The sequence below is a fragment of the Lissotriton helveticus genome, chromosome 9 (genome assembly GCF_964261635.1).
Source record: "Lissotriton helveticus chromosome 9, aLisHel1.1, whole genome shotgun sequence".
NCBI lineage: Eukaryota > Metazoa > Chordata > Amphibia > Caudata > Salamandridae > Lissotriton > Lissotriton helveticus.
The window spans coordinates 1281146167-1281172007 of record NC_136070.1 but is presented as its reverse complement, the minus strand read 5'-3'; positions in this window follow the sequence as shown (position 1 = coordinate 1281172007).

The following is a 25841-nucleotide window of genomic DNA, read 5'->3' as shown; positions in this document are numbered from 1 at the left end:
ATGGAGCAGGATTTGCGCCGCCGCTGCGTCACAAAAGTGACACAACGGCGGCGCAAAAGAGGCGCAGGGGGCTTGTAAATCTGCCTCTTAATCTCCCCGTGCCTAACAAAAATGAATGTGTCTGTCTGTAACGTAACTGGTGCTCACGTAAAGCGCTCTGACACCCGGGGCCTTATTTATGAAGGCCTTGCGCCGCCGGTGCATCACTTTTTCCCATTTTAAAAGTAGCGCACCGGAGGCGCAAGGCCTTCATAAATAAGACCCCCGATATCTCGGATCTAGTTTGCGCTATGTAAAACTCTTTATAAAAATTAAAAAAAGATCTGCATCTCTTGAAGTGCACCCTTTTCATGTCCCACCATCAGCAGAAGGGTTGAAATCTGGCAATATTACATGAACTCTGCCTGCCCCAGCCCCCCTGCCTCTAGATTAGATACCTCAGCAGGCCATTGGAAGGCAGGGTTTTCAGAGTTGCCCGGTCCCTGCTAGCTGGATGTACACTCAGACCCCGGGTGCACTTGGAAGTGTGTGTAACACTCTCCGGGGTGTGCCTGTCACCTCTCTTTGATGCCACGGCCGTGCCCCCCCCCCCCCCTCACAGCTGCTCCCAGAAGCAGCCTCATCAGAGCGGCCTGGGCTCAATTTAGAAGGCACTTCACGTGGGACTTGGGAAAGTGCTCACTTATCGGGACAGGGCACAGAGCCCCCTGTAATCTCGGCCCTTCGTGGCACTTTGTCTCTGTGTCTTTTCACAGGTGGGGGCTGCAGATGACAAGCTGTTACATGTGCCTGTTTACACTCGTGACACACTCGTGTAATCAGCGCACAACAGGCATAATTACAAGTGAACTCGCACGGCTATGCCCGGCATGTTATCAGCTCCAAGAGTCGAGCTGTTCCCTTTGTAGGTCTGGCCTGGGACACCTTGGGTTGTCTGCCCGAGCTTACGTGATGTTAAACAAGCACTGGCAAAGCCAAGAGGTGTGCTGTTGGCATTGTGAATGGTTTGCTTATTCATGGTTTTTGATCAACTTTATAGTCGGGGAAGCGGCTGGGCCCTTGTCAATCTAAAGAGAAATAGCTCAAAGAAAAATATTTTTTGTTTGTTTCAAAAAGGAATGCCATACTGATCGCTGGCATTTAAGGAAACTATGGGGCATATTAGCAAGAACCTTGTTAAAGTTATCGCCGTTTTAGCGGCAGGAAACTGCCACTAAAACGGCGATAATGGGCTTGCTAATATGCGCTATAGAATTCCAATAGAAGCCCAGGTTAGATGTCCTGCACATCTAACCTGGGCTTCTATTGGAATTTTGTAACGCATATTAGCAAGCCCAGCCACTCCCACAGTAACAATAACAGCTGCAAGCACGGCCACTCCCACAGTAACAATATTAGCTGCACGCACGGCCATTCCCACAGTAACAATAACAGCCGCAAGCACGGCCACTCCCACAGTAACAATATTAGCTGCGCGCACGGCCACTCCCACAGTAACAATAACAGCCGCAAGCACGGCCACTCCCACAGTAACAATATTAGCTGCACGTACAGCCACTCCCACAGTAACAATAACAGCTGCAAACACAGCCACTCCCACAGTAACAATATTAGCTGCGCGCACGGCCACTCCCACAGTAACAATAACAGCTGCAAGCACAGCCACTCCCACAGTAACAATATTAGCTGCGCGCACGGCCACTCCCACAGTAACAATAACAGCCGCAAGCACGGCCACTCCCACAGTAACAATATTAGCTGCACGTAGAGCCACTCCCACAGTAACAATAACAGCTGCAAACACAGCCACTCCCACAGTAACAATATTAGCTGCGCGCACGGCCACTCCCACAGTAACAATAACAGCTGCAAGCACAGCCACTCCCACAGTAACAATATTAGCTGCACGTACAGCCACTCCCACAGTAACAATAACAGCCGCAAGCACGGCCACTCCCACAGTAACAATATTAGCTGCACGTACAGCCACTCCCACAGTAACAATAACAGCTGCAAACACAGCCACTCCCACAGTAACAATATTAGCTGCGCGCACGGCCACTCCCACAGTAACAATAACAGCCGCAAGCACGGCCACTCCCACAGTAACAATATTAGCTGCACATACAGCCACTCCCACAGTAACAATAACAGCTGCAAACACAGCCACTCCCACAGTAACAATATTAGCTGCGCGCACGGCCACTCCCACAGTAACAATAACAGCTGCAAGCACAGCCACTCCCACAGTAACAATATTAGCTGCGCGCACGGCCACTCCCACAGTAACAATAACAGCCGCAAGCATGGCCACTCCCACAGTAACAATATTAGCTGCGCGCACAGCCACTCCCACAGTAACAATAACAGCTGCAAACACAGCCACTCCCACAGTAACAATAATAGCTGCACGCACAGCCACTCGCACAGTAACAATAACAACCATAAGTACATCCACTCCCAAAGTAACAATAACAGCCATAAGTACATCCACTGCCACAGTAACAATAACAACTGTAAACACAGCCACACCCACAGTAACAATAACAACAGCAAGCACAGCCACTCCCACTGTAACAATATTAGCTGCACGCACAGCCACTCGCACAGTAATAATAACAACTGCAAGCACAGCCACTCCCACAGTAACATAATAGCTGCACGCACGGCCACTCCCACAGTAGCAATAACAACTGCAAGCACAGCCACTCCCACAGTAACAATAACAACTGCAAGCACAGCCACTCCCACAGTAACAATAATAGCTGCACGCACGGCCACTCCCACAGTAGCAATAACAGCTGCAAGCACGGCCACTCCCACAGTAAAAGTAACAGCTGCAAGCACGGCCACTCCCACAGTAAAAGTAACAGCTGTATGCCCAGCCACTCCCACAGTAACAATAACAGCTGCAAGCACGGCCACTCCCACAGTAAAAGTAACAGCTGCAAGCACAGCCACCCCCACAGAAACAATAACAGCTGCAAGCACGGCCACTCCCACAGTAAAAGTAACAGCTGCAAGCACAGCCACTCCCTCAGTAACAATAACAGCTGCAAACACAGCCACAGTAACAATAACAGCCATAAGTACATCCACTCCCTCAGTAAAAATAACAACTGCAAGCACAGCCACTCCCACAGTAACAATAATAGCTGCACGCACAGCCACTCCCACAGTAACAATAACAACTGCAAGCACAGCCACTCCAATAGCTGCACACACAGCCATGGCCATGTAACAATAACAGCTGCAAGTGCAGCAGGGACAGCAACTAAAGTTACTGCATAAACAGGAACCACAACATCTACAACATTTGCCACTACTGCAACCATAACAGCTGCGACCCCTTCCAAAACAAGTGCTATCAGAGCAGCAAACACACCATGGACCACAGCTGTAATGACAGAGGGGACTGCAGGTGTTAGAACATCAGGGACCTGAGCAATGACCACACCTGGAACCACAGAAGGGACCACACTATCAGCCAGAGTTGATACCACTGCAGCAGCAAAGCAACAACAGCTGCAACAATCATGTGTATGAAATCAGGATCCCCAGAAGCCACAGCAGTTGCTGCCACAACTAAGACCACAGTAGCAAAAAGAAGCTACAACAATAGCTGCAAGCACAGGAGGGGGCACATCAGTGAAGACAACTTCCACTACTGCTGTAAATGTAGTTGTGATGACAGTAATGACCAAAGCTGCCACCAATACAGTGACAACAGCAGTGACCCCCTTCTATAAACAGAGCAAAGACAGCATCTGCCACTAAAGCTAAAAAAAAGAGCAACAGAAGTAACAAAAGCTTTTACCAAAGCAGCAACAAAACCGTTCAGCATAGAGGGGCACGCAGCATCAACAAAAGCTGTCAACATAGCAGGGCCCACAGCAGCAACAACAACTATCACAACAGCAGCAAGCACAGGTGCCACAACTGCAGAGACAGCAGTAGGGACCCAACAGTGATCACAGCTGCAGCCATGCTAAGGGCATCAGTGGCAACACCATTTGCAGCAAGGTAGGGGCAAAAGAGCTACCACAGTATTACCCAGTGCAAAACAGAAAAGTGACCAGTGGAATGCCTGGATAATTCTAAGCTACTAAATAAATGTAATTCAAACTTGAAAGACTCCCAGCCACTGTGGGCTGCTTCCAAGGCTTGCTGTATGCTCTCTGACAGTCAACAATAAGCAACCCAGAAGGGGTCTGGGCTTTTGGGTTTGACAACTAAGAGACAGCTTGATAATGGCACCCACCTCTGTGTATATCCATTGCACGTATGGTGCCTTGTAGACCGAAACATGTCTGTAGTGCTCTGCAGCAGGCTACATAGTGACACTGTCAAACGGGTAGGCGGAATTTGCGTAGTCTTGCTATGCAAAGCTCTGCAAAACAGTGAAAAATCTCCACAAGCACGCAAAAGTTCTGCAAACACGCAGAATTGCTTGTTTCGCTCGTTTGCAGTGCTTTTTTCCTGTTCGCGAACGCTGTTTGCGTGCTCGGGTAGAAATAACTTGCGAACACGCATTTTGAAAGCGCGAACAAGCAATAAATTCAGCGAAGACGCGTATCGCAAAATTTTTGACAATTCCGCGTTCTCCGCAAAACGTGAAATTACCCAAATTCCGCAAATTCCGCTAGCTGAACGGAGTTAACTGCCCAGGCCTACTTCTAACCCCGCTTGGCAGCTATCTCTTTCTACCCCATTCTGCATAGCAGGCAAACCTTTAGCCTCGTTCACTTTCTTAAACAGCAGACAGTGCATCCCTGCTGAATTGTAAACAATGGTTTATCCCAATCCGAATGTAAGATTGAACGGCTGCTAGTCTACTGAACACAGAACTTACTACAGGTTAACACCGCTCCTTAAAGCGAACTCCTGAGTTCAAACCCCAGCCCTGTGAAAGTGACTTTCCTTTGCTGCACGCCCTTTCTTCAACAAAAATATGGTGCTGTTGTGACTGCTCCACCCCTGGACGCATTAGTTTCACAATCACCAGCGAAGAAAAGAGCGAGCACCCCCATCTTCTTCAAGCCCCCCTTCTGATGATCTGGACATGGATAAGACCCACTGGAGATCCAACAAGAGAAACGGGGGAAAGCAAGGTCACCGAAAGGTAGATGGTGACGAGCCGGTGATTGTCAGTGTGGAGTGTGACACAGAGGAAGGACATCCCGCTCTTAGTCATGTAGTTCCACCAACACCGCCTGGTATTTCTTTAAAGACCCCAAAAGAAATTCAAGGGGAGGAGGGCTGGGTAGGGTCAGTTTTCCAGCACTGAGTGCAGGCGGCAGACTGGAGGATGTAAGATAAGTTACCTGTTTATGAGGCAAAGGAGTTTAGGTTGGGAGAGACTAAAGAGAAGACAAGGGGTGCACGGGCCAAGTGCTGGGCTCAGACTGTTTCATCACTACGTTGGGGGAGCTTGTGTACAGGGGTGCTGCACTAACCACTAATGCCTACTAGTAAATTAATAAAATTGACAAATATTGAAAAAGCAAGAAAACTCATTTATTAACATTAAAATCTAACCTCTCACAACAAGCCCAGCCCTCTACCTAAACCCTAAAAAGTGTCTAAACTAACCTACAGAAACACTACACTGTCCCTAACTCTTCTACCCACCCTTACATCCCACAACAGCCCCCCGGATACAAAAACTGTCCCTCAACGGCCGCCAGCCTCCTTGAAATGTCCTGCGGGGTGCTGGCCACACCCCACTGGGCCTCCTTCACCTCCTCAGGCTTCTGAGGACCTGCTGCAGGAGAGTGTCTGTACTTCAGAGGGGAGTGGCTGCATAGCTGAAATTATTGAGCTGCAAAATTTACATATACATGGGCATACAAAAATATGACGCATTCAATTTATGCTGCACAATTTATTTGAGTACATAAATGGTGCAACATTCATGTAGCCAAACTGGTGGGGCAGCATTTTTTGTTTTATTTTTGTACCACTAACGGCATGCCATAATAATTCTAATGGCCCCGCTATTACCCTTCTCCCTCTTTAGTTCCACCCAGAGTCTCACAGAACAACCTCCATTCCATTAAATACACAACAGATATTTTATTCCTGGGGAGTGGAGCAAGTGAGTGTTGGTAGGGCACCTCAGGCCTGGGATTAAAACGTCAGGCCCTTGGCTTGAAATGTCAGGCCTGGGCTAGATTTAGGTTGGGCTATGGACAGATTGTACTAACTCATATCATCAGTAAGGGTGGGCATAATTGGCAGAGTACTACTACGCGGATTTTTCGCTTAGTTGGACTCCCAATTAATAAAACAGAAACCTCATATACTTTTGGTAAAATAACAAGTATCTCTGTCTTTACACGCTAAAATGCATATAGTCGATTCACAAAAATGAAAATGCGAATTTAGCAAGCAGTGAGAGAGGTGATGATTTTGATGTCCTCCCTAACCTAGGGACAGAACCAATCAGATGCCTTGAAAACAAAAAGCACATCTTGCTGAACGATTCAGTGATGGTCCCATCCTCTTAGGACCACCCCAAGCACAGTTATTGGCAAAAATACAATCCCACGAGTCAAATGCAAAAGCATTGAAATTATTACATCAAGCTGCAGTTCCACTAGTCGTTACTAGGTGTCCCTCACGAGTCAAACGCGAAAGCACTGAAACCCTTTCATGAAGCTGCAGTTCCACTAGTCATTACTAGGTATACCTCATGAGTCAAATGCAAAGGCATTCGACTTGAGGGACACCTAGCAACGGCTAGTTGAACTGCAGGTAAATGTAATAATTTCAATGCTTTTGTATTTGACTCGTGAGGGACATCTAGTAACGACTAGTTGAACTGCAGCTCTTTGTAGAATTATTTTGATATTGGATACTATAATATTCACTGCCCACTGCTAATCTCGTCCCATAATGCTTTGCAGGGCCTTTGGTTGGGATTGTATGTTTGCTCATAACTGTGCTTGGGGTGGTCCTAAGAGGATGGGACCACCACCGAATCGTTCAGCATGATATGCTCTTTGTGTTCAAGGCATCTGCTTGGTCCTCCCCCTAAGTTAGGGGGGACCCCAAATTCATCACCTCTCTCATAGAATTATATTTTTTACTTTCAAAGTTCACTTTTGTGAATTGGTTATATGTTTTTTAGCATGTCAAGTTGCTTTATCAAATCGTTTCTGGTTGCAGTTTAGTAGCTGAATCTGGAGGAAGTTTTTGCTTGAATTCTGGAATACATAGTCTATTGGAGTTTATTGCCCAGGGTTACTGATTACTACATTCCAGGATTCGCATGCACCCAGTCATATTGAATTTACCAATGAGTGTTTCAACTATGCTCTAAAAGCATAACTAGTCTTCTCAAAAAGTGAAATTAAATGCAGCTAACAAAACCGGCCAATTTTTATGCAACAGGAATAATGAAAACATTTGCATTACAATTATTGGTGTTGCATTTAATTTTTACCTAAATGTTATATTACTCAATCTGTTATTCCTATTTCAAACTGATTTTGAGATGAATTTGCCTACTTCAGCATGTTGAAAGGCGGAGTCTACCTAGCGTCCATAACAAGCTGCTATGAGGGAGGCTTTTCCTTTAGTACCTTCTTATAGTGGACGGGCCTGATTCACAAAGGTAAACTGAGACAAACGTCTAACGTTACGACTTTCAGTATTCACAAAGGGCATTTACGAGTAGTAAAGTTAGACGTTTGTCTCAGTTTACCTTTGTGAATCAGGGCAAAGGACCTCATTCACACTGCTTTTGTGTAACAAGTTGTGCTTCACTCATCATTTAGGCTTGACTTACACAGGAACTCCGAGGAGTAAAGAACGCAAAGTAAGAGAAAAATATGTTTTACTCGGCCAGGGCAACTAACAATGGGTCTGATTTACAAAGAACATTTTCTGACTTATATGTGGCATACACCTGTAAATACAATAACTTACACTGTAATTAACTAAGACAAGAAAACTGGTGTGAAATCAGTGTAAAAGTGTGCCACTTATGCACGTGTGTATAACTTCTTTGCTCATGTTTTTTCGTCTGTGTCACTGGTGGGCGTCCCTATCGGTACATCTGGTGAGTGGTTAGAGAAATCACTTACAAAACTGGTGCACGGCCGCTCAGCTGTAACTGTTTGAGTATTTACCGACACTTGTAAGAGCATTCTACACACTTAAGTTACACATGTAATGGGGACCCAAGGAGCACTTACCACAGGGAAACATAAAAGTCATACCCGGGCGGCAGTGCGTATTTACCCCACCCACGTGTCTGGCAGCAGCACCTCTGTGCTCTGACTGGACTGAAGCTTCAATGCACTGCAATGACACTTGGCAGGGAAAATGACTTTTATATGTAGGAAAAGCTGATTTTTATATATACATGACTCATCGTAAAGTGTAAGCTCAGAGGACAGGGTGCTAATATAAAACAAGCATTTGCAATGCAATAGGTCTTACATTTACAAGAGTTTGAGCTATTGGCATTGTAAGTGGCAATAGCTTCAAGTCTCGCAAATGCAAGACCTATTGCATTGCAAAGACTTTTGTTTTTTTCTAAAGAGCCCCATACTGCGCTTTCAATTAATGGCAGTGGCACCCCTTTCTTTAGACGCGGTTCGGTCAAAGAAAGGGCCGTGGCCGCCATTAATGTGAAAGCACGGTATGGGGCGCCTTTACAAAAAAAAGCTTTTGCTTGTCATGTTGACAAACAAATACTTTTTTTTGTAAAAGCGCCCCATACAGTGGTTTCTTTTTATTAGCGGCTGTGGACCTTTCTTTAGATGCGGCTCATCTAAAATAAGGGGCATGGCCATTAACATGAAAGCGGAGCATGGGACGCTTGTAAACAAAACAAAAAAAGTAAATAAATGGAGAAAAAAAACATGCAGCCATGTCCGACCCCTCAAATAAACCAAAGGCACGACCGCTAATGTGGCTTGCAATGCTATATAAAAAATAAAAAAACATTCGGAGAGAGCGTGTCTTGCCTGCAACCGCATGCAGGTGAGGTGAAAACAATTTAACTAAATAGAGCTCTGAGGCTGTAACTAAAGCCTACCGAGTAACAACGCATGTCCATATTGGAGGTTACAAGATGAAACAAGGTAGTAGTAAGGAGGGACTACTAAGCCTATTGACCAATGAAAAAACACCATTTACAAAGGATAATAACACAAGCCAATTAAAAATATGGGTGGGGAGTGGGCGGAGCTTCACGTCCATACCTGACTACTGTATGCCTCGCAGGCTAGCGCATGCGCTGCCCAGGTTCGACCTAAAAACAGGGCCCACTACATAGAGGGGTTAGTATGCCCTTGCAGTGAAATAAGACCAAAAAGCTATGTCATGTGTATTCCTAGCTAGAATTTTCCTTAAGAGGCCTAGGTGGAAACAAAATCTTTCTTTACTGCTGCTGCTTAAACAAGCATTTGCAATGCAATAGGTCTCGCATTTGTTGGAGCTGGAACTATTTGCATTGTAAATGGCAATGTTGTTTATTTTTGTTTTTCTTTGCAGTGGAGTGATTATTTAAAGCAAAAAAAGTGTGTTTTTCTGATGAAGTGGAGCCAGATACGTAAGACAGGCAGGTATTTCATGTGTAACCCTGTTTGAAACTAACCCCGGGTGTAGTTCGCGAAGCAGCGCTACGCGTAGCTACGCCAAGTGCACTTCGCACTACGCGAGCCATGTGTAGCTTCGCAAACAGCGTAGTGCACTGTGCAATATGCTGTTCGCACTGATTGCACAGTGCCGGATGCTTGTCTGCACTGTGCAATCAGTGCAAACTGCATCTTGCACAGTGCAAGCGGTGGTTTTCTGCCGCTCGAGTAGATTTCTACTCGAGCGGCAGCTTTCCTAACGCGGACTGGTAGTTTCTCATCGTGAGCGGTCGCTAGTAAGCATGGGCGTAAAATCCGTTCCGCTCGCGGATTTTGCGGATTTTTGGCAAATTCGCAATTTGCGAACTCTCGCGAATTTGCCGAAAATTCGCAAATTGGCGCGAAGCGGATTTTTTTGCTTGGTCGCGCTTGACAAATAGAATATTATACAATTTTGCGGCGCGCAGCGTTCACTTACCGTCATTCAGCGTTTGAAGAGTTGTTTTTCTCCATGTTTGCGTGTGCTGCGCCATTTTGGATCTTGCTGCGGGATCCCGTGGGAGTTTGTCGACCGCGATTACGTCATCGCGGCTTGCCACCTTGCACAGCGAGAGTTTGTCAACGCGAGTACGTCATAAAGGCCCGTGATCACGCATCGCAGGAATAAACACTTGCGAATACGTAGATGCGGCGGGCAGCGACAATCTCACAATTGCGAGATTGCAAAATTTGCAATTTCGCACAAGAAATCCACCAGCAGGCAGCATAAACCTTGAAAATGATGATTTTTATCAGAATAACTCCTCAGGTTGACATTTGCCTGCACTTTTTTTTCCAAGGAGTCCATTTTGGGGGAGGGGGGTGGGAGGAAGGAAGTGCCCCACAGTCTCCAACTTCCTGTTCCTGTCCAGCAGGCTCCTCCCAGTGCTTTGTTCATGTCCTGGTCACTTTGATTTGGATCTTGACCTGGAAGGATTACTTTTTGTGGATGCTGCTGGATATTTGGATTTGAGGCCTATTTGACTTTCTTTGGATCACTTTTGGATTAGAAATTTCACAAGTAAGTTGATGTTGTTTGTTTGGGGCATTACAGTTGCTGCAACTACAATTTTGGAACTTTTTCAGAACATTAAATAAAATATATTGTGGGTAGCCACAGTATCCAGTAGGACCAGGGTTAGTTATGGGTGCATGATGCAACTGTTTTGTTGAATTTCAACATCATTTAGGGCATGGATGGCATTGGATTGTGGTGATTTTTGTGTGTTTTTCGATTTTTTGGCTGTTCTTGGGGCCTTTTCCCCAGGGGTACTCAGAGGTGCATGGACTGAGTCTTTGTGTGGCGCCGCGGCTAGGGCGACTGACTCCGGAATCTGGGGATCACGGTTCGATCCCCGGCACCGGCGGCAGATTAGCCCAGCACCATGTGACTCTGGCCAATAGCTTGCTTAATCTTCCCGACGGCCCCCAGCGCCTAGAGACCCTTACGGGTGATTGTGCGCTTTACAAATGTGCATTATTATTATTATTATTATTTCATCCATTATGCCCAGGGCTACTCAGTGGTGCATGGGCCTAGTCTTTCTGTGGGGTCTCTTTAATGTAAACATCGTTGAGGGCATGGATGGCATTGGATTATGGTGATTTTTATGTGTTTTTCGATTTTTGGGCTGTTGTTGGGGCCTTTTGCCCAGGGGTACTCAGTGGTGCATGGGCCTAGTCTTTCTGTGGGGTGTCTTGAATGTAAACATCATGGAGGGCATGGATGGCGTTGGATTGTGGTGATTTTTGTGTGTTTTTCGATTTTTTTGGGGTGTTGATGGGGCCTGGCCATGTGGGTGGGGGCCATTTTGAGGACTGGTACAGGCAGGGGTCAAGGGGCCATTTTGAATCCAGGCAGTGCGCTTTGTGCCATAGGCCTGCATCCAATGTGCCTTGCTTTCATCCATTATGCCCAGGGGTACTCAGTGGTGCATGGGCCTAGTCTTTCTGTGGGGTCTCTTTAATGTAAACATCATTGAGGGCATGGATGGCATTGGATTGTGGTGATTTTTATGTGTTTTTCGATTTTTGGGCTGCTGTTGGGGCCTTTTGCCCAGGGGTACTCAGTGGTGCATGGGCCTAGTCTTTCTGTGGGGTGTCTTGAATGTAAACATCATGGAGGGCATGGATGGCATTGGATTGTGGTGATTTTTGTGTGTTTTTCGATTTTTTGGGGTGTTGATGGGGCATGGCCATGTGGGTGGGGGCCATTTTGAGGACTGGTACAGGCAGGGCCTGGCCATGTGGTGAGGGTTAAGGGGCCATTTTGAAGCCAGGCAGTGTGCTTTGTGCCATAGGCCTGCATCCAATGTGCCTTGCTTTCATCCATTATGCCCAGGGTTACTCAGTGGTGCATGGGCCTAGTCTTTCTGTGGGGTGTCTTGAATGTGAACATCATTGAGGGCATGGATGGCATTGGATTGTGGTGATTTTTGTGTGTTTTTCGATTTTTTTGGGGTGTTGATGGGGCATGGCCATGTGGGTGGGGGCCATTTTGAGAACTGGTACAGGCAGGGCCTGGACATGTGGTGGGGGTTAAGGGGCCATTTTGAAGCCAGGCAGTGTGCTTTTTTGTGCCATAGGCCTGCACCCAGTCTGCCATGCTTTCATCCATTATGCCTAGGGGTACTCTGTCAGTGGTGCATTTTATTGGTCTTTCCATTTTGGGGGGTATAATAAAAATGCTTACTTGCAAACTATTAATTGAAGCGCTACATATGCAACATTTATTTAACTGATGTTCCTCTGGCTTCGTTTGCTTTTAGGTGCAGAAAGACGAATCATCAGCCTCATCGTTCCTCATCAGTGCCAGGAAGAAGTCCTGCTGCGGTGTGTGCAGCACAACGTCACGTGTGGCCACAGACAACTCTGCAACTTGTGCAACTGCGGCCTGCTGTTCTGACATCTGAAGAAGATGGCCCCAAAAAAAGTTGCCCGTAGATCCTCTAGCAAGAAAGTTGCCAGTAAGGAGCAGAAGAAGTAACTGGCGCCACTTACCAAGGAGACTGGTGTGACGACCGCCACATTTTTTGGGGAAAAAAAGTATGCCTGCAGCAGCAGCGGGGTCTGCTGGGGACCAAGCTGGAAGCAGCACCTCCGCTCCATTGGGCTCAGTGCCACCACCACCACCCCAACTTAGGTCCAAGCCCTTGAGTGCTGCTAGAGGCAGCCAGTATAGTTGTTCAATCACCATCGACCAGTGATGTTGGCTCATCGCAAGAAAGTAGCAGCATCCCTTAATCAACACAGGTTGTTGTAACTCACCTGACGAGTGTTCAACAACCACAGCCGCAACAACAACCACATGTGCAAGTACAAGCCCAAGTACATGTGGAAGGAGAGGCGGCGCAAGGAGAGGAGCAAGCAGAGGTGCATGGAGCGGCACAAGTGCCCACAATAGTTGTTCCTCCCGAAGTAGGGGCACATCAGGAAATCGACATTCAAGCTGAGGTATCACATGAGGAAGCCACTCCTCCTGATGATTCATTGTCTTCCAGATCCCCAGCAAGGAAAAGATCAAGGATGGTGTCTACTTCTTCTTCAAGCCCCCTTCCTTCTGATGATATGGATGAAACTTGGAAACCACCACGGCCGTCTGAGAGTGAGGCACACCATGATCTGACAAAGGTAGATAAGCGTAAAAGGAAGGTCCCCGAAAGTCTCAGAGTTATGGAGTGTGATGATGACGCTGAACAAGAAGTGGCGTATACTCCTGCTGATGAAGACTCCCACGACGACGACGCAGTCATCATAGACGTCACTACAGCCTCAGCGGGCATGCAGCACACAGACATTTTAACCCTAGCCCGAAATGCTGCTGAGCGTGATGATGATGATGGCGACGTGGGAATGGGACCACCACGAATGCAGTTAACTAGTACACCACCACCTACAGCTTCCATATTTTCTCGCCAGAAGGGACCTCCTTCCACCTCGATCTCCATTTCCTCAATTAGTGGTGCTGTAAGTGAACAACGTACTAAATTTCGGCAACACACATCCTCCAGTTCATCTGGCATTAGCAGCATTCCCAGTATCGCCTCCTCCGCCCCCCACGGACATTTGAAGTCCGCAGTTTGGGACTTCTTTAGTGTTAGCCCAACAAGGGAAAACATAGCCATTTGTACCATTTGTAAGCTTTGAGTTAGTCGTGGTAAGCTTGGTACCAACTATGGTACCGGAGGCCAGAGAGGTCATCTTGAGAGACAGCACACTGTCAAATGGCATGCACACCTAAGGGAGATCGAGGATGCCCGAATTGCAAGTCAACAAATTGTATCCGTTGATGTTTCATCTGCTGATGACGAGGAGGAAGAAGCGTCAAACATTTCTTCAGTTACACCCAGTACCCCTGTCAGCAGCACACCCCCTGCAAGATATATGAGCCAAACTAAGAGTGTGGGAAAGAGTGAGACACCAATGCGAAAAAGTTCATCATCACTGAGCGTAACTGGGTCGAAGAAGTCATCATCATCATCCCGTACAATGGTCCAGCCCACCATTAGAAGCATGTTGTTTTCAGATGCGCCATTTGAACGCAACCACCCAACGGCGCGCCTGTATAACACTAAGCTGGCTAAAATGCTAGCGCTGGACCTTCTCCCTTTTTCTTTTGTGGAAGGGGTGGGTTTTCTTGAAATGGTGGCAACGCTCTGCCCTAAATGGAAGGTTCCTAGCCGGTTCTATTTTGCCAGAGTTGCGGTTCCAGCACTACATGACGATGTGCTGGAGGTGATTGGGGCAGCTTTGCAGAAGAGTGCTGTTCACACTATACATCTGACAACAGACATGTGGACCAGTTGCGCAGCCACTGATTACATGTGCATCGCTGCACACTGGGTCTCTTTTTCAGGGGTTAAAGCAAAGATAAACGCAGGTGTTGACTCAGACAAAGTTTATAAAGCTGCTCGGAAACATGCAACAATAGCCATGTTTGCCATGGAGAAAAGTTATACAGGAGAAAACATTTTGCATGAGTTTAACACAAAGGTCTTTGAATGGCTGTCCCCAAGAAAACGCATGATTGGTTATGATTCCACGGATAATGGCGCCAATGTAGTTAAGGCCATGGATATGGGTAACTATTTCAGAGTGCCGTGTCTGGCGCACTGTATAAACCTGGTTGTTAAAAAATTCTTGAGTGAAGAAAGTCCAGTCTCCGAGTTACTGACCACCTGCCGAAGAATGTGCACACATTTCAACCATTCTTTTAAGGCCCGGAAGTAGCTGAGGTGCCTGCAACATGAACGTAAATTGCCAGTGAAAGCACTCATCCAGGAGGTGGCAACACGTTGGAACTCAACCTTCTACATGCTTGAGCGTCTGTATGAGCAGTATGCGGTAGTCGATCAGTATTTCTTTAAACTGGGTACACCTATGATAGACATGAGGATACAGGTGGAGCAATAGGACCTAGTTAAAAGCCTGACAGACATGCTTCGTCCTTTTGAGGTCTTCACGCGTGCAGTCAGCAGGGAGGACTGTAATTTGGGAAAAGCTATCTCATTGTTGCGCATGCTAGAGGACAAACTGAAGGCGGTGTGTTCTAAGTTTGAAAAAGATGGAAAGGAAGAAGCATTTGAGTTTGCGGAGAAGTTATTACACCGCCTACTTGATGATGATCGTCTTGAAATGATCAACACAGAACAGCATTACATTTGTGCTACTATTCTGGATCCACGGTACAAAAAGGCAGTGGCAGGCAGAGTATTCTTTCCTTTTGATGACGCAGATGTTACAAAGTACAAACATTGGCTAGCTGTGTCAGCCACTCAGTTTGAAAGAGAACGGCAGGCAATTGAAGGAAAAGGCAGTACATCAGCATCAGCAGGCCATCCGCAGTCAAAAAAATCCACTTCTGCATCTGTGGCTGTGGCAGAAGTGAGTGATTTTCCCTCTCAGCCGTTAACGACACCAGCAACCGTATCATCTGCACCAGACACAACATTGTGTGAAGAAGAGGATTGGCTAACTCAGCTTGGGTTTGCTTCTCAAATGGTCCCAGAAAAAAGTAAGCAAAGTGGAGGAACCCTGGAGAACCTTGAGTCGATGGTGCAGGCCTATCTGAATGACTCAACAGAGGTCCATGTTCCTCATGACCCATTGGCGTATTGGCATGGGAAAACAGATGTGTGGCCAGAGATCACCAACCTGGCTACAAATTACTTGTCTTGCCCACTCGCAAGCGTGTCTTCTGAACGTGTTTTCAGTGCTGCTGGTGGCATTGTAACTTCCAATAGGACCCGCCTCTCGCCCAAAAATGTGGAGAGGTTAACAATGATCAAGATGAATCAGCACTTCATACCACCAAATTACAAAATACGAGAATGCACACAGGAAGAAGACGAGGAGGACACCAACTTAGATGAGGGAAGTTCTTCCCTGTTAACTGACCTACTCCCGTCTGAATTAGCAGAGTTTGAGGATGAGCTCTTCTTCCCTGACACAGAGCCCTGAAAATGAGTCAAGGAACCACTAACTTTCTTTTTCGTCCTTATTCACTTTTATTCCTGTGTGTCTGTCTTTCTTTGTTTTGCAAAATCTATATATAAAAAAACTTTAATCACCTAATCACAAAAACAAGCCCATCAGCAGAACTGTCTTCACTTATTTGCTTATTGATTTGAAGGTGCCGCAGTCTGCATTCCTCAGGTTCACAAGTTCACAAGAACATGCTCCTCTATCCTCCTCCTCCAGACTCCTATTTCCCTCAAAGCAGATGGCTGGATTCCGCCAAATGAAGAAAGACTCTGCACTTGTGGGGGTGTTCTACTTCTTTGCGGGTGAGTTGACGGGTCTGGGGCATTGCTCTGAAGGTCTACTACCGGAATAAAAGTGGTTTGGAGAAAATCGGAGCAGAAAAAGATTTTGCGCTTTTGATCACTTGCCTGTCTTTGGGGTGCTGTTTGGCGGGCTTTTAGGTTGTTGTGGGTGGGTTTTGGGGTCTGGGAGCACTGCTGGCACAGTCTAATGTTGATTGCATTTGTTTTTCAGGAAATCCATGGTGGAAAAGGGGAGTTAGGGCCTAGCTGCACAGCGTATTTGGACAGAATTGAAGGTAGTAGGCCCATTTTTGCTTTTTGCCTGTTTGGGGGTGTTCTGCTTTTTTGCGGGTGGCTGCAGGGGTCTGTGGCCATTGCTGTGAAGGTCTAATACCGGATAAAAGTGGTTTGGAGAAAATCGGAGCAGAAAAAGAATTTGCTCTTTTGATCACTTGCCTGTCTTTGGGGTGCTGTTTGGTGGGCTTTTAGGTTGTTGTGGGTGGGTTTTGGGGTCTGGGAGCACTACTGGCACAGTCTAATGCTGATTGCATTTGTTTTTCAGGAAATCCATGGTGGAAAAGGGGAGTTAGGGCCTAGCTGCACAGCGTATTTGGACAGAATTGATGGTAGTAGGCCCATTTTTGCTTTTTGCCTGTTTGGGGGTGTTCTGCTTTTTTGCGGGTGGCTGCAGGGGTCTGGGGCCATTGCTGGGAATGTCTAATACCGGATAAAAGTGGTTTGGAGAAAATCGGAGCAGAAAAAGATTTTGCGCTTTTGATCACTTGCCTGTCTTTGGGGTGCTGTTTGGCGGGCGGGTTTTGGGGTCAGGGAGCACTGCTGGTACAGTCTAATGTTGATTGCATTTGTTTTTCAGGAAATCCATGGTGGAAAAGGGCAGTTAGGGCCTAGCTGCACAGCGTATTTGGACAGAATTGAAGGTAGTAGGCCCATTTTTGCTTTTTGCCTGTTTGGGGGTGTTCTGCTTTTTTGCGGGTGGCTGCAGGGTTCTGGGGCCATTGCTGGGAATGTCTAATACCGGATAAAAGTGGTTTGGAGAAAATCGGAGCAGAAAAAGATTTTGCGCTTTTGATCACTTGCCTGTCTTTGGGGTGCAGTTTGGCGGGCTTTTAGGTTGTTGTGGGTGGGTTTTGGGGCCTGGGAGCACTGCTGGCACAGTCTAATGTTGATTGCATTTGTTTTTCAGGAAATCCATGGTGGAAAAGGGGAGTTAGGGCCTAGCTGCACAGCGTATTTGGACAGAATTGAAGGTAGTAGGCCCCTTTTTGCTTTTTGCCTGTTTGGGGGATGTTCTGCTTTTTTGTGGGTGGCTGCAGGGGTCTGGGGCCATTGCTAGGAATGTCTAATACCGGATAAAAGTGGTTTGGAGAAAATCGGAGCAGAAAAAGATTTTGCGCTTTTGATCACTTGCTTGTCTTTGAGGTGCTGTTTGGGGGGGTTCCGGGTGTTTGTGGGTGGGTTTTGGGATCTGGGAGCACTGCTGGGTATGGATACTTTTGATTGCAAGAGGTTTGAAGCAAATCCATGGTGGCAAAGGGGAGTTAGGGTCCATCTGCAGAGCGCGCGCGGAGTGATTTTGGAAATTTGCCTGAACCTTTCTAAGTCCCCATTTTTGTAGTTTTGCTTTTTGCCTGTTTGGGGGTCTTCTACTTGTTTCCGCCTGGGTTGACGGGTCTGAGGCCATTGCTGGGAAGGTCTAATACCGGATAAAAGTGTTGTGGATAAAATACATGGTGAAAAAGTTTTTCACTTTTTATAGTTCTCGCTCTCTTTTGTGTTTTGGGGGGCCTGTTTGGGGGGGTTCCTGGTGTTTGTGGGTGGGTTTTGGGGTCTGGGAGCACTGCTGGGTATGAATACTTTTGATTGCAAGAGGTTTGAAGCAAATTCATGGTGGCAAAGGGGAATTAGGGCCTAGCTGCAGAGCGCGCGTGGAGTGATTTGGGAAATTTGCCTGAAAATTTCTAAGTCCCCATTTTTGTAGTTTTGCTTTTTGGCTTTTTGGGGGTCTTCTACTTCTTTCCGCCTGGGTTGACGGGTCTGGGGCCATTGCTGGGAATGTCTAATACCCGAAAGAAAGTGTTTTGGAGACAATCCCTGGGGAAAAAGTGTTTGCATTTTCTGAGATTTCGCTCACTCTACCGTTTTCGGGGGGCTGTTTGTGGGGGTTCCTGGTGTTTGTGGGGGGGTTTGCGAGTCTTGGAGCAATGCTGGGTATGGATACGCTTGCTTGCTTGCAAGTGGTTTGAATACAATCCATGGTGGGTAAGGGGGGATTTGGGCCTACTTTACTTTCAAAGTACGTTTTGTCACCATTTTCTACTAGGCCTCGTTTTTGGAGATCTGATTGGGGGTCTTCTACATTTTTGCGACTGGGTTTAGTAAGGGTCTGGGAGCACTGCTGGGAAGGTCTAATTTTGTTCTAAAACACAGTTTACAGTACACCTAGCTTGAGGGGAAAGATACGCTAAATTAATTCGCCCATACTTATTTATCCTTCAAAAGGAGACTCAGACAGATAGGCACTTTCAAAAATATTGTACTGTCTATTAGGAAACTCAAAGTGTGACTTTTTGCACTACACAGCGTACATAGCTTATATTTATTTTTCAGTGGTGTTCTAATATCACTTCCTGTTTTTCCATCAATAATTACAGGCCGGGTTTCAGCCTGTGCAATGGGAAAAAAAGGATGAAGTCAGGCTTCACATTAGCGAGCCGCAATTCAGCATCCGCCAGGCAGCCAGTGGACAGGGTGTCTTCTGGTCACCAACATTGATGGACGGAGCGTCAGATGGAATGGAGGAGTCCCACTAATAAGAGGAATGGTTGGATGCATGCAACTTACCAAATTCAACAGGACAACTATAACAACATGCAGATACAGTATCCGTTCTTTTCTACTTATCTTTTAAGTAATGTTATTGCTGTGAACTTCTATGAGTGTGACTCTGCATTTCTTTGATCTCTGCTTCTAAATTCATCCCTACAGCCATTCTATAGGTTTTACTTCTGCTATTTTTTAAACCTAACTTAATGTAAGAAGTGTTTCTCTGAGTGCAGAGATAGGCAAGTGAAAACGCATAATTATTACTGCAGCCCTGTACTGTCGCATCATTTCATTCACGGTTGTCGAAAGTACTACTTACTTTTCAGTGACCATGCATGCAGTAGTGCATGCACTTCCTTTATGTCACTTAAAAGATTTATGGATAGCTTTGTACCCAAAGATTTGTTTATCTTCAATTATTGTTTGTCCATGCTGTGCTTTTTTTTTCTTCTCTCAAAAAAACTTTCCCAAAAACCCCCATTCCCATCCATTTTCTAAACCCTAACCCTCTTCCCCCGGGCTGTGTGGTTTTGATTGATGTGTGACTAAATGACAACAATAATTCCACACATTTGCTGGGGAGGATAAGGTCATAGCAACAGGCTGGTGAAGGAATCCGAGGATATATTCTTACTCAGCTTGACACTGAGTCACTATTGGCAAATTAAAGCAGATCTTCATGTGCGCCATCAACTTGATTGGTCATCAAGAACATCCTCCTCCTAGACGTGGCAAATTATTACGCTGCTGTGTCCTTCACCTTCAGTACTATTTCTTGTAGTAGTAGCCAATGTCAAAGAAATTCAACGCAAGTACTAGTTATACTTTCAATACTTTACCATTTGTTCGGCTACATTGTGGCACTGTTCTAGTGTACTGTCACCTGCTATATTCTCTATCGTACCGTTCTAATGCTACGGTAAGGACAAACAAGGTTTCATTTTCTTTTTTTTCAGATGCTGCAACTGCCACTGTGTAACACCACAAGTACCACCGCAATGATGACATTTCATCCGCCCAGGATTGCCAACCTTAATCGCCATTTTCCGTGCAGCCAGCCCTGTGCCTAGCCCTATTTCCAAACACAAATTACAGGTAAGATAAGCGTTTGGGGGGAGGTAGTATAATGGAGTATTAGGAGAGATGAGAGACTGACGGTCCTAGGACTATTGAATTCACTTACTCTGTGACAGGCACTTAGTTTTGAAAACATTTGGGCAATTACTAGTACTTACACAACTTGAATCAAGATGCCACTTAAGTTTCAGGAAAACAAACTTACTGTTAAACCCCCACCCACCAGCCTCAAAAGCAGTAAAAAACACGTATGCTAAGATAAAGTTTAAAGTATATTTATATATCCCTAACATAAATAATCTCCCGCAAGACCCAACCCACCCCCCCTCCCAAACCCCAACGAATGTCCGTGAAAACAAAGTCCAAAAAAGTAGAAAACCCAACTCCCAATTCCCACCCCCCAGAAGGCTTTAAAAAAGGGGCAAGGGACAGTGTCCTCCTACTGCTGGCTGCTGCTGACTTTTCGGGCCAGGTCGGCATGCTCCTTGCGGAGGGTCTCGAGCAGGGTTTTGGTGTTGAGGAGCTCCTGCTCGAGGTAGGACACCCTCAGTGAAAGGCGGTGCACGCGTGCCTTGCACCTGTTGTGGGGGGCAGCTGATTTCTTTGCTGCTCGGCGGTGGCGGGTGGCTGCGGAACACCGGCTCCATACCGCTGGAGACCTGCTGCGCTGACTGGCTGACCCAGGGAGCGCAGAGGAGGATGTAGGTGTCGCCGTGGATGTTGTCGATGTACTCTGCGTGTCCTCCTCCTCCTGGGCCACCAGCCGCCGATATTCGGCGACAGTGGTCTCCAGCCTCCGTTGCCGGGCCCTTTTAGCCAGCTCCTTCCGTGTTGGTTTGGAAGGAGCATCTATATGAAGAAAGAAAGACATAGTCTGTAACCAATGCTCTTTAAGATTAACACAAAATGATTCAGCAGAAAGTTGTGTCACAGTAGAACTAGCAACTTGCAAGCGCAGTACATAACTATTGTGGCCAGTATCTATCTAACCTCCCACTTCTTCATCGTTGCTCTAACATTAGTGGGAGTTTAAGGAATCAATTCTACGAGCACTATGGACTCACTCCATTAGTGTCGACTATGACAGTACACCAGTCTTATTCGTCTTCTTCTCTCTTGTTTAGCAAAATTGGTACGTTAACTTCTGCAAGCCGGCATAATGCCAGCGCAGTCAACTTGCACCCGAGAAAAACAGACGCCCGCCATGATGAGTGAGACAGACTGGCGTTACTGTACCAGTCCAGTACATGCAGGTGGTGATGCTCTTACTTTTCTATTACGGATGGCACTGAGAATACTCTGTTACAAGGGCTACTGCTTAATTAATTTAACTTTCACCCTACAGTGCCAATGAATACTAGAAAAGGAAAATGAAGAAGATAAATAATCTGATTATCTATCACTGCACATGGTACGTATTTGCTTACATATGGGATGACTTTAGGTGCTTTGCTTTTTATTGAGTGAACAGTGATACATCCACACATGAATGACCGAGTTCTACTAAATGTATTAACAGAGGTAGTGAGTGGCCATCGTAATAGCCGGATATATGCTGTGCTTGCAATACAAACTACTGCTACTATGCATGGTAGTATTCGGACAAAATTACAACTTCTTTTCCTTGCCTTTCCTACACTGGGACGGACGTGCGGGTGCGGTGTTACATGCTCTTCAAAGTAACACTTAGTTCATCCAGTGACCGTCTACTCTCTCTAGATACACATATGCTATCTAAGAGTCAGATAGTACCATGATCCAGGCATCCATCCATTCAAACTATATGTCAATCATTCTTCTTCATGTCTCTCATCTGGACAAACCTTACGTTTTCTCACGGGAAAACAACCTTTTCATTTTATTTGGGAAACCGCAAGCCACACATCCGTGCTTGACTTGCATTTGAATTTCAACCAAAGCATATATTGCGCACACATACAGTTTCTGTTTCACCCACCCAGGCTGTTCTCCTTCCACCCATCCTTGCTTCATCCTTCACCCAGCCATGCATCATATTCCTTCCCAGCCACCTCGGGCACCAATCAAACATGTATCATTCTTCTTTGTCAGTCATCATTACTTTTAACTTGCTCGTCCTTCCACACTTACTTACACCCTTCTTTCGCTTTTTGTTCATCCCATCCATCAAGTTCATCTCAGATCTGATTTGGATTCTCGAAAAAAAATTCACCGCTAAGTTGAAGTAAATTTAGAGGAGGCTACTACCTGGTTGATAAAAAACTTTGTTCTAAATTTGAAAGTCTGCTTAACAGTATAGTAACTTAACTGTAGAACATATATACTATACCCGTGCAGAGAGCACACTATGCAGTCTGCAATCTCAATAAGTAAGGAATATAAGAGCTTACCACTGCCCGCCACTACCGTGGCAACCCGCACAGCAGTTTCGTCCGGCACTTGCACCGCCTCCTCCCCAGAAGTGTCCTACTCCACCTCCGCGCTGGGCCCAGCACCAGATGTTCCACCTACAAAGTACATTTAAGAATGTTAGATGTCATAGACATACACCACTCACTAGTATTTTGTCTAGGAATGAAGAAATGTGAATACAGAAACCAATCTAATAATTTGTGACTGTCTACTCTAAAGTAAAAATGTCCCTTTTTCCAGAGAAGGGTGTTGTCTTGCTGCACTTTTTGGCACAACTGATGAATGCTTGCTTTTTAACACGCACCATTTTTCTCATAACAGACAGAAGCTTCACTTCTAAGAACAGATCATCATCACTAGGACGGAGTGACCAACGATTCAGCACCAAAAAGAAAAACTAAAGTTCAAACCAGGTGAGGGCTCGGTTCGCCCACAATAAATGTGTGAAATAAATCACTAAGCACTTTCCCATTTTTAATCAACCGTTTATGTTTTATGACAAGCTTGATTTTAATAAATATTTTTACTTTTATTAAAGCTTTAAAACTTAAATAGACTCTGTGGTTTTTGGTCAAGAGTGAATGAGCAAAAGGTTTTGCAATTTCCAAGCATGAGTCCGTGCCTCTGACACTTCTGGACTCTGTCTCCGTACTCTTGTCCTGCGTTGGATAATCATCATTGGGGATCAATCATCGATGAATTCGGGAGCTAAATGACTCTGCCACACTATCTAGTCAGTAAGGAGATTGGGGGTTCTTCAAAGTCTGATATCACTGAGGTATGTGGAAAGTCTACCTGCGCCTATTATAATTGATAAACAATGCACTATATAGTGTCCATAGTTCTGTTTGTGCAGATTTGTCCCTGCAACAGTAGTAGTATGGATTGTCCTCCTATCCAAACCAAAAGTAAAGTAGTATCTTATTCTTTCTTGGTGGTCATTCACCTTTTTATTGTTGGTAATTGTCAAAGCATAAACATTTAGAAGACTTGAAAAGACATTATGGACAATCCCAGAGGACTGCACTCAGTGCATAGAGCTATTGCTGACTAGAATGGGAGTTTCGTTTAACACCTTTTGCCAAATGTGCAATCTTAGTTAGCTACACAGACAGACTAATAAGAATAATCTAGTAATACCACAGGGAGTCATAGTAGAGGCAGGATAAGAATTTAGATACAGTCTACAAGAAGATCAAAGACGATTTAGAAAAAATCGACTAGGAAAAACTAGGTACTCTATATTAAAATTTAAACTTACCGGGGCCAGCAAAGGAGCCCTTGTCTGACCGATCCTGGCCTTGAACAGCAGCAGCAGCCGATAACCCCTCCTCCTCTGTCCTCTTGCCCCTGGGGGGAGCTGATGTACAACATGAAAGAAAGTAAGACCCGAAAACATGGGTGATTGTTGTCAACCAAATCAAACATTTCAAAAGAACAATAACAAAATATTTTGGCAAAATAGCAAATAGACAACTATTCCACGGGATATATTGACCTATCTCATGTGGTCTACTACGATATTAGTATTGCTTGATTTGCGGACCGTCGACTTGGAAAGTTATGTAACTCACTAAACAAACTACTAAAAAGGTTCGCCTAGGACTGGCAGGCAGCAGTCCGCAGCACGCGAAGTGACAGACAAACTCCATTGTGATTGCAGATCAGCGACAACACTAAAAAGTTTCCCACTACATTAACCAGTCATTAAAATACTCAAACTATCAATCCATCACCACTATTTCTTCTTATTGCCAGGTGAACAAAGGAAGGACTGGACTTGAGTCTGTAGGGGCAGATTTACAAGCCCCTTGTGGCTCTTTTGCTCCATTGTTGCGTGACTTTTGTGACGCAGCGGCAGAACAAAAGAGGCGCCATGGTGCGGCGTATATTAACAACGTGACGCATATGGGAGATGCATCACGTTGTAAAGCCCTGCGCCATCAGGGGGCATTCCGGCGCAAGGGAGGGCGTTCCTGCACAGGAACGCATCCTAAAAGTGGCTGAGGGAAATCTACAAGATTTCAATCAGTCACTTTTAGGACGATGATGCGTGACTCAAACACTGCGCCTGCTTGAAGCAGACGTACGGCTTCACGCAGCATTGGGGAGATAGGGCACCCCAGAGCATTGCTGGAGCTGTGCCATCGTTGCGACGCAACTCCAGCAATGCGCCGCCTTAACGGCACAGATGCGTAACGCTTCGGTGACGTTTTTGGCCCATGGTGCGCCGCATTGTAAATACGGCGCACCATGGGTGTTGGTGGCGTGGCGCACAATTACTGGCGCATCCCTGCTACTTTGCAGGGATGCGCCGGTAATTGAAAATCTGACCCTGAGTGTCTAGCATTACGCAGTTTTTTAAACTACACTCATACATAATTTCTCAGGCCAATGAAATGAACACAAAATCGAAAACAAAATAAGGATAGTAGCAACGCTACTGAGAAGGAGAGCAGTGCACCTGAAATGCACAGAAGATTTTGAAATATAATTTACCTACAATGTAATCGGCAGCATTATTGCTCTTGGTAAAAAACAAAAATTTGCAATATAATAACACACAGAGCAGGAGAAAACAGAGTAGTGATGAAATAGCTAGAAATAGCTACTACTACTCACCAAGTGTCATGACTCTGTGCGAGTGTGTGTTTTTGAGGGTTGGATTGGATGGAACTACTACTCCCAGAATGCCTGGCGCTATGTGTGTCCTCTTTCTATTTCTCCCTTCATGCATTTAGGCTTTCCTTTTCCTGTGCTCCGGTGCTTGTCACCTGTTTTTCAGTGAGAGTCTTGGTCCTGGAAGGAACACTCGTGTTTGGAGCCGAGAAGAGAAAACGCTTTTTTCCTCTGTTTGTGCGGTAGCGCATAACGCGCTGGATTTGAAACTGTGAAGATTTCATTCGTATTGCTGAGGCGCGGACTCGTTAGAGGCGCTGTGCAATTCTGGAAGCGTGAAGAAACGCTTGATTTTGTTGAAAGACTGTCGCGGGGACTTTTACAAGTCGTGCAGGATTTCAAGACATTGCAGTTAGTTTTTTAGCGCATGCCGCGCTGGATTAGAGAGGTTCCGACTCGTGAGATTAACGAGTGTGTAGCAGTTGCAACGGATACTGCTTTATGCGGACCAAGAACT